The sequence below is a fragment of the Vicugna pacos genome, unplaced genomic scaffold (assembly GCF_048564905.1).
Source record: "Vicugna pacos unplaced genomic scaffold, VicPac4 scaffold_19, whole genome shotgun sequence".
Lineage (NCBI taxonomy): Eukaryota > Metazoa > Chordata > Mammalia > Artiodactyla > Camelidae > Vicugna > Vicugna pacos.
This window is the reverse complement of record NW_027328740.1, coordinates 39,535,170-39,541,655: the sequence shown is the minus strand read 5'-3', so window position 1 is coordinate 39,541,655 and position 6,486 is coordinate 39,535,170. Positions and strand designations below refer to the sequence as shown.

The window sequence follows — 6,486 nt, the reverse complement described above, 5'->3', positions numbered from 1 at the left end:
TAATATTATCCATTGTATACCTTGGTTCATGACACATTCTCACCTAAGGTGCCTGTCAGAAGTATTTATTTATTAAAATTAATATTATAAGAAACAGTTGTGAACCTATCACCCAGCACCAGAACAGGACTATTGACAGTGACATACTGTGTCCTATCCTGCCCTAGGCCTCTTCTCACAGGAAGCAACCAGCATCCTGAATCCTGGCTTACACTTGCCTTGTGTTACTTTCACACACAATATTTAAGATCAGTTAAAACAAATGAACTGCAGGTACATGCAACGAAGTGGATGCATCATACACTCTATGTTAAATTGAAAAAGTAAGCCCAAGAAGGTAGCCTATAGTGTGCTAAGCTTTTAACTGTGTATATATATGTCAACTAAACTCACTAAATTAAGAACCACTACAGCTAGAGTCCAGGTGGGAGAGGGACAGATAAAAGGTGAGGTGAGCAGATTTGCTGCAGGTGAGCGAGTTCCTTTCCAGTAAGATGTCATTCTCTCTGAAGCAGGAGGCAAGGCCATCTGCTGGGAGTCAGGGAAGAGACAGAGGGAAGCTTAGAGGTGTGCAGAGAGCACAGAATGTTGACACCACTGTGTGGCAAGTGGTGAAATGTGCTCACTAGAGAAATCCTGGAGGATTGCCTGGCAGTGGCAACATGCTGGGCATTGATTTGTAGTCTTAGTAATCTGTGCTGGGAGAGCCTGCTGCCTGCAGGCTCAGAACAAATAGAGCTGGGTGAACTGAGATGGAGGTCGTCCTGGTGAGGAAATGAAAAGATCAAGGTTCAAGGGAGTTTTGTTTGTCATAAAGAGAGTGCTGACTGTGGATGCAGAGCTGGAAGGTGGGGAAGTGGAAGTAAGAGGAACGTGGACAGGTAGGAAAGCAGAGGAGTCAGTGCATGATGCCCCAGTGAGGGTGAAGGAGGGCCAACGAGGCTGGTGGAGAAGCAGCTGGATGGCTAGAGTTGGGCACATAAAGGAGAGAGGCTGGACCTGGGGTGGAGACACGCCCGGGTATGAGCCCGGGGGTAGGGTGAATGGGAGGTGTCTGGCTCAGGCTGACGGAGAAGAAGACCCTACAATGACCATACTGGGTGGTGGAGGGAGAATCAACATTGACGTCTTGATGGTAGGCGGTGAGGCAATACAGAGTTGGTGGTCCAGCTGCTCCTGACTGAGGCAGATGAGCAGGGAGGCCAGGGTGGCAGGCACTGCTAGGAATGGACTGGGTTTTCCAGGTGTTCCCAAGAGAGGAGGAGAAATCACCTCATGGGGGAAAGTGAGCACAAGGAGGTCAACCCAGGCTCCTGATCAAACGGAGAGTGTGAGGGGGCAAATCGTCAACTCCAGAGATGGTGGCCTAGGAAGCAGGGACCATGGGTGAAGTGAGGGGACACTCAGAGAAGAGAGAGAGATGAGTCTTCTGGGTGTAGGGGGAAGAGAGGCCCCAGGACAAAGGAGCACAGGGGCACAGTGATGAGGATGGACTGGCTCTGTTGTGACACTGCAGGAATGGCTGGATCTTTGTCCTGAGGGCTTAGTTTGGGGGGGCTACTGGCCTCATGAGGGCCCCCCTCTCAGCAGCCTGGACAGATGCTCCCGCTCCTGATAGCTCTGTGGCCACCACTGTTCCCGGAAGGGCTCTGCCTCCATCTTCTATCAGACATTCCTGCCCAGTCCCCGACTGCCAGCGAGGGAGCCTGGGCCTCAAAGCCGTTTGCCGTGGAGGGACACAGGCTCCTTGGAGAAGCAGGCTGATCTTATTTTTCTCCGTAACCCACGGCCTAGCAAAGCGCCAGCCTATGGGTGGGCCATTCAGGGGCTCGGATACTTCTTAAATTAACTCAAAGCAGTAGAATAGCAGAGCTGGAGGAAGTGACCACTGAGCTCACAGAGTTCACTGCCCACACCCCCATTCTACAGATGAAGAAACAGAGGCCAAGCAGTGAAGCAGCCTTGGCCAAGGTCACGCTGCTCTTTAATGCTGGCCTGTGTTGGGCATACCAAGTGATAAGCTGCACTGAAGGGCCTGAGAGGGGGCTCTTGGGCCAGACAGCTTGGGTTCAAGTCACACCCCTGCCATTTACTAGCTGTGTGATTAATGACTGTCCTTCCTGTAAAGTGCCACCTCATTGGTTTGTCATGAACACAGAGTTCCTGGAACAGCAGGACAGAATTCTTTAAAGGTTTGCTGTTGCTTTTGTTACTATTATCACCAAGTGAACCCTGAAATGAAGAACAAAGGCAGCAAGATTTTTTATTTTAAAAGATTTTAAAATATGATGATGACTGTTTGATTTAATCTATTCAAGTTTGCATTTGACACTTATTAACAACTACACAATGGATGACTTTTGAGGAAATGTTACTTCATGTCTTTATTTCTCACTAACTACACAGGCTATTCAACAGAAAGCAATTTTTTTCCAGGAAGAGGGACAAAAAGTTAACAATATCTCTGTACCTCTCGGTTCCCAGTGAGTTGGTTGTGATCTGTCAACCCAAATTTGGGGAAGTGCCCGCTCCTCCTGGGCCAGCTGCACTGCCCAGCGGCCTCCAGGGGGCGATTTACCCCCATACGAATCCAGTATCTTGGTTCATATCTTTGCTTCAGATCCCTCAAGGACTGCCCATGCACCAGGGCCCCATCTGCCCCGCCAGTCTCACCTGCTGGCCTCCAGGAAACTATCCTGGGTCTCAACCATCCTCTGTTCCTATGCCTGTCCCACTACTCTTCACTTTGTCCTTCAAGTGTGGGCCCCTGTGGCTCGCCACCAAGCAGGGGTCTCCCAGTCCTCCACCTTGGGGAACTGCATCGTCCTGCATGGTGCCTAGCGAACCTGTGTGGAGGCAGGAAGAATACAGAACAACAGGTGCTCAGAGGGGCTGCCTTTCCCACTACAGGGGCCCTGGAGGGCTTTCTCCCAGCTGGTTATTCACAGGCGCTGACGCTGTGGAATCTCGATCTTACCAATTTAAAGGGCATCATCACTAATTACAAAAGAAATCATTTTTTCAGTAGCAAAAGGAGAAAAGACTTTGTGCCCCGTGCCCCCATCTTTCTTCCTCCGCCTTCAGAGGTGATTCTCACTCTCTGGGCAAGGGTAGAAAGCAACAAACAGAATATTATTTTTCAATGATTCTTCTTTCCCACTCTGAAGATTGCATCCCAGGACCGATGAAGGCTAGGATGGTTTGGCTTCCCTGTACTGAGTATTCAGAGGCTCAGGGGGGAGGGGGTTAGGGAGATAATTCAGCATTATGGAACCAAACAGAGACATTAAAAAGTTCTACTCTAAACAGAAAGGAAGCAGGATGCTATAGAAATGGGAAAACCATCATTGGAAATGACATAACGAATTACAAGACAATAAACATGAAGATGTAAAAAAGAAAAAGTACATCAAAATACAAAATGGTGGGAAAGGGAGACGGTAGCAAGAAAAGATAGATTTTTTTTCTTTCTTTTTCCTTTTTCTCATTATTCTTAGGATGTGTTGGAGCCTACGTGATTATCAGTCTAAAGGAAATAGATATGGTAATGGGTTGATATACTTGAAAAATAGGGTAACCACAAATCGAAAGGATATAATAGAGTTAAAAAAAAAAACCAAAAAAGAAACAAACTCTAAATGGCTTAAAGACTTAAACAGACAAGACGCTAAAAAACTCTCAGAAGAAAACATAGGCAAAACATTTTTTGACATATATCTCAGCAGGGTTTTCCTAGGGCAATCCACCCAAGCAACAGAAAATAAAAGCCAAAATAAACAAATGGGACCTAGTTACACCTATCAGCTATTTCAAAGCAATAGAAACCATAAGCAAAACGAAAAGACAACCTATGGATTGGGAGAAAATATTTGCAAAAGATGAGACTGAACATGGCTTAACTTGTAGACTATAAAAATAGTTCATACAACTTAATAAGAAAAAAAAAACAACCCAATCCAAAAATGGGCAGAAAAACTAAACAAGCAATTCTCCAATGAAGATATACAAATGGCCAATAGTCATATGAAAAAAAGGCACAATATCACTAATTATCAGAGAAATGCAAATCAAAACTACAATAAGTTATCATCTCACACTACTCAGAATGGCCACCATTCAAACATCCACTCACCATAGATGCTGGAGAGGCTTGGAGAAAAGGGAACCCTCCTACATTATTGCTTGGAATGTAGTTTGGTGAAGCCAATGTGGAAAACATTATGGAGATTCCTCAAAAGACTAAAAAAAGACATCATTTGATCCAGCAATCCCACTCCTGGGCATATATCCAGAGGGAACCTTAATTTCAAAATATACCTGCACCCCAATGTTCACAGCAGCATTGTTTTCAATGGCCAAGACATAGAAGCAACCTAAACGCCCACTGACAAATGACTGGATAAAGATGTAGTATTTAGATATAAAAGAATATTACTCAGTTGTAACAAAGAAGGAAATAATGCCATTTACAGCAACATGGATGGACTTGGAGATTATCACACTAAAGTGAAATAACTCAGACAGAGAAAGACAAGTAACATATGATATCACTTATATGTGGAATTTTTAAAAAAGATACAAATAAACTTATTTACAAAACAAAAACAGACTCACAGACTTAGAAAACAAACTTAGGAGTTTGGGATTAACAATTACAAACTACTATATGTAAAACAGACAAACAGCAAGGATTCACTGTAGAACACAGGGGAAAATGTTCAGTATCTTGCAACCTATAATGGAAAAGAACCTGAAAAAGAATAGACTATGTATATGTACAACTGAATCACTATGCTGTATACCTGAAACTAACAAAACAGCTGTATATCTGAAACTAACTAAACATTGTAAATCAACCACATTTCAATTAAAAAAAAAGATAAGCTCTAAATAGCTGTATTCAAAGAAAATCTTCAAATCTTACCTCCTACAAAAAGTAAAATGGGAAGCTTGAGCAGGACCAAATTATACTGAATGAGAGGTTACATACCTTCTCCAGCACGTGGCCCATGGTACACATACATCGTGTTTTCCTTCAGGTAAGAATGGCCCTTAATGCCCTGGGAGCGAGTCCTGCTGGGACAAAGCCTCTGTGGCAGTGGCCTCCTTGTCACCGCTCCATCTCACCAGAAGGCCAGGGTTTTCAGAGGGGAGGGAACACAGAGCTCATACACTTCAGATATATTTCCTGAGAAAAATTGTGGAAAGACCAAATTCACCTGCAGTGCAGGAAACATGAGCACGGCCCCTAAGCAGACTGACAAGCCCGAAGCAAGACGGCCCGATGTTCACATCGGAACCAGAACAAAAACCGTCTGGCCCCAGTTAAACGATCACCATCTCACCTGCAATGAACTGTTCGTACTCAGTGTCAGGGATGTTTCTGTTGAGACTTCAGAGATCAAAAAAGTCAGACCAGGGAATCCGGACCTGGTGGATGTCCAGGCTCTACCAATGGTAGAGGCGGCCCCAAGGGGGTATCACCAGCACCGACTCTTCCATTTTCAGCAGGGTCTTCAGGAGGAAGGCGATATGGATACAGACGCCCCTACGGAGGCTGAAGCCCTCCGGAGGGTTGACATAACACAGAAGGTACCTGGGAGGGAGCAAAGGAGAGCGGGTCTTCAGGGCCAGGTCTCTGCACAGGAATCCCAGCTTAGATAGAACAGATACAATGGGAAGCTCTGCACAGCACATGGCCTAGACTCAAGACACGTTCAGCAGCTTCTGGTTTGTATAGTGGAGGCACTGCCCACCGATCTCTGTGTGGCCAATTATTTCGAGTCCGGGAGCACATGCAGAAGACATCTTGGCATCTGTCTATCAACGCTAAGCACCTGACTAGTACCTGAGCACCCGTTCTCCAGGGGCCCTCAAACTTCTTGGCCTAAAGACCCCTGTACACTCTTAATTACTGAGGACTTCAAAAGGCTGCTGTTTATGTAGGTTAAATCTATCAATAGTTCCTGTGTTAGAAGTTAAATAAGAACTTTAAAAAATGCTTATGAGTTCACTTAAAAATAATAACAACCTACTATATGTTACCATTAATACTCTTAAGCAAAAAATAAGTATATTTTTCTAAACAAAAATCATTAATGAGAGGAATAGTAGTGATTTTAATTTCTGAAAATCTCTTTTGGACTGGTGAGAGCTTAATTCTATCTGTCTCTACATTACCTGTTTTGTGATATCACAGACCAGGTTTTCCCTGGAAAACCCCACAGGAAACTCGGGAGTGCAAGAGTGTGCAAAAGGCAGGTGACTTCCCGGCGTTCCTACGAAAATAGTCTTGCATCTCAGGGGCCTCGGACTCACTTTGATAACTGCTGCCCTACCCTAGGTGAGACTCTCCTACACAAGAGCCAGGCAAGTGTCCTGGCTTCTTTAATGAGTTACCGCAGCAACACCCCTCCCTTCTCTGTGTTAATGTTTCCCACAACCTCCATTACTGCAGATGAGGATGTAATCCTCAACTGAGGCCTC

The 6,486-nt window shown here is 45.0% G+C and overlaps 1 long non-coding RNA gene across 1 annotated transcript; it reads right to left on the bottom strand.

Moving 5' to 3' along the window:
* Nucleotides 1-2,577: 2,577 nt before the first annotated feature.
* On the bottom strand, nt 2,578-5,563 carry LOC140693417 (uncharacterized). The gene is made up of 3 exons (XR_012069180.1): nt 5,346-5,563; nt 4,991-5,188; nt 2,578-2,846 (listed from the first exon to the last, which is right to left on the bottom strand). It is a non-coding gene; the product is annotated as an uncharacterized lncRNA (long non-coding RNA).
* Between the last annotated feature and the right edge of the window lie 923 nt (nt 5,564-6,486).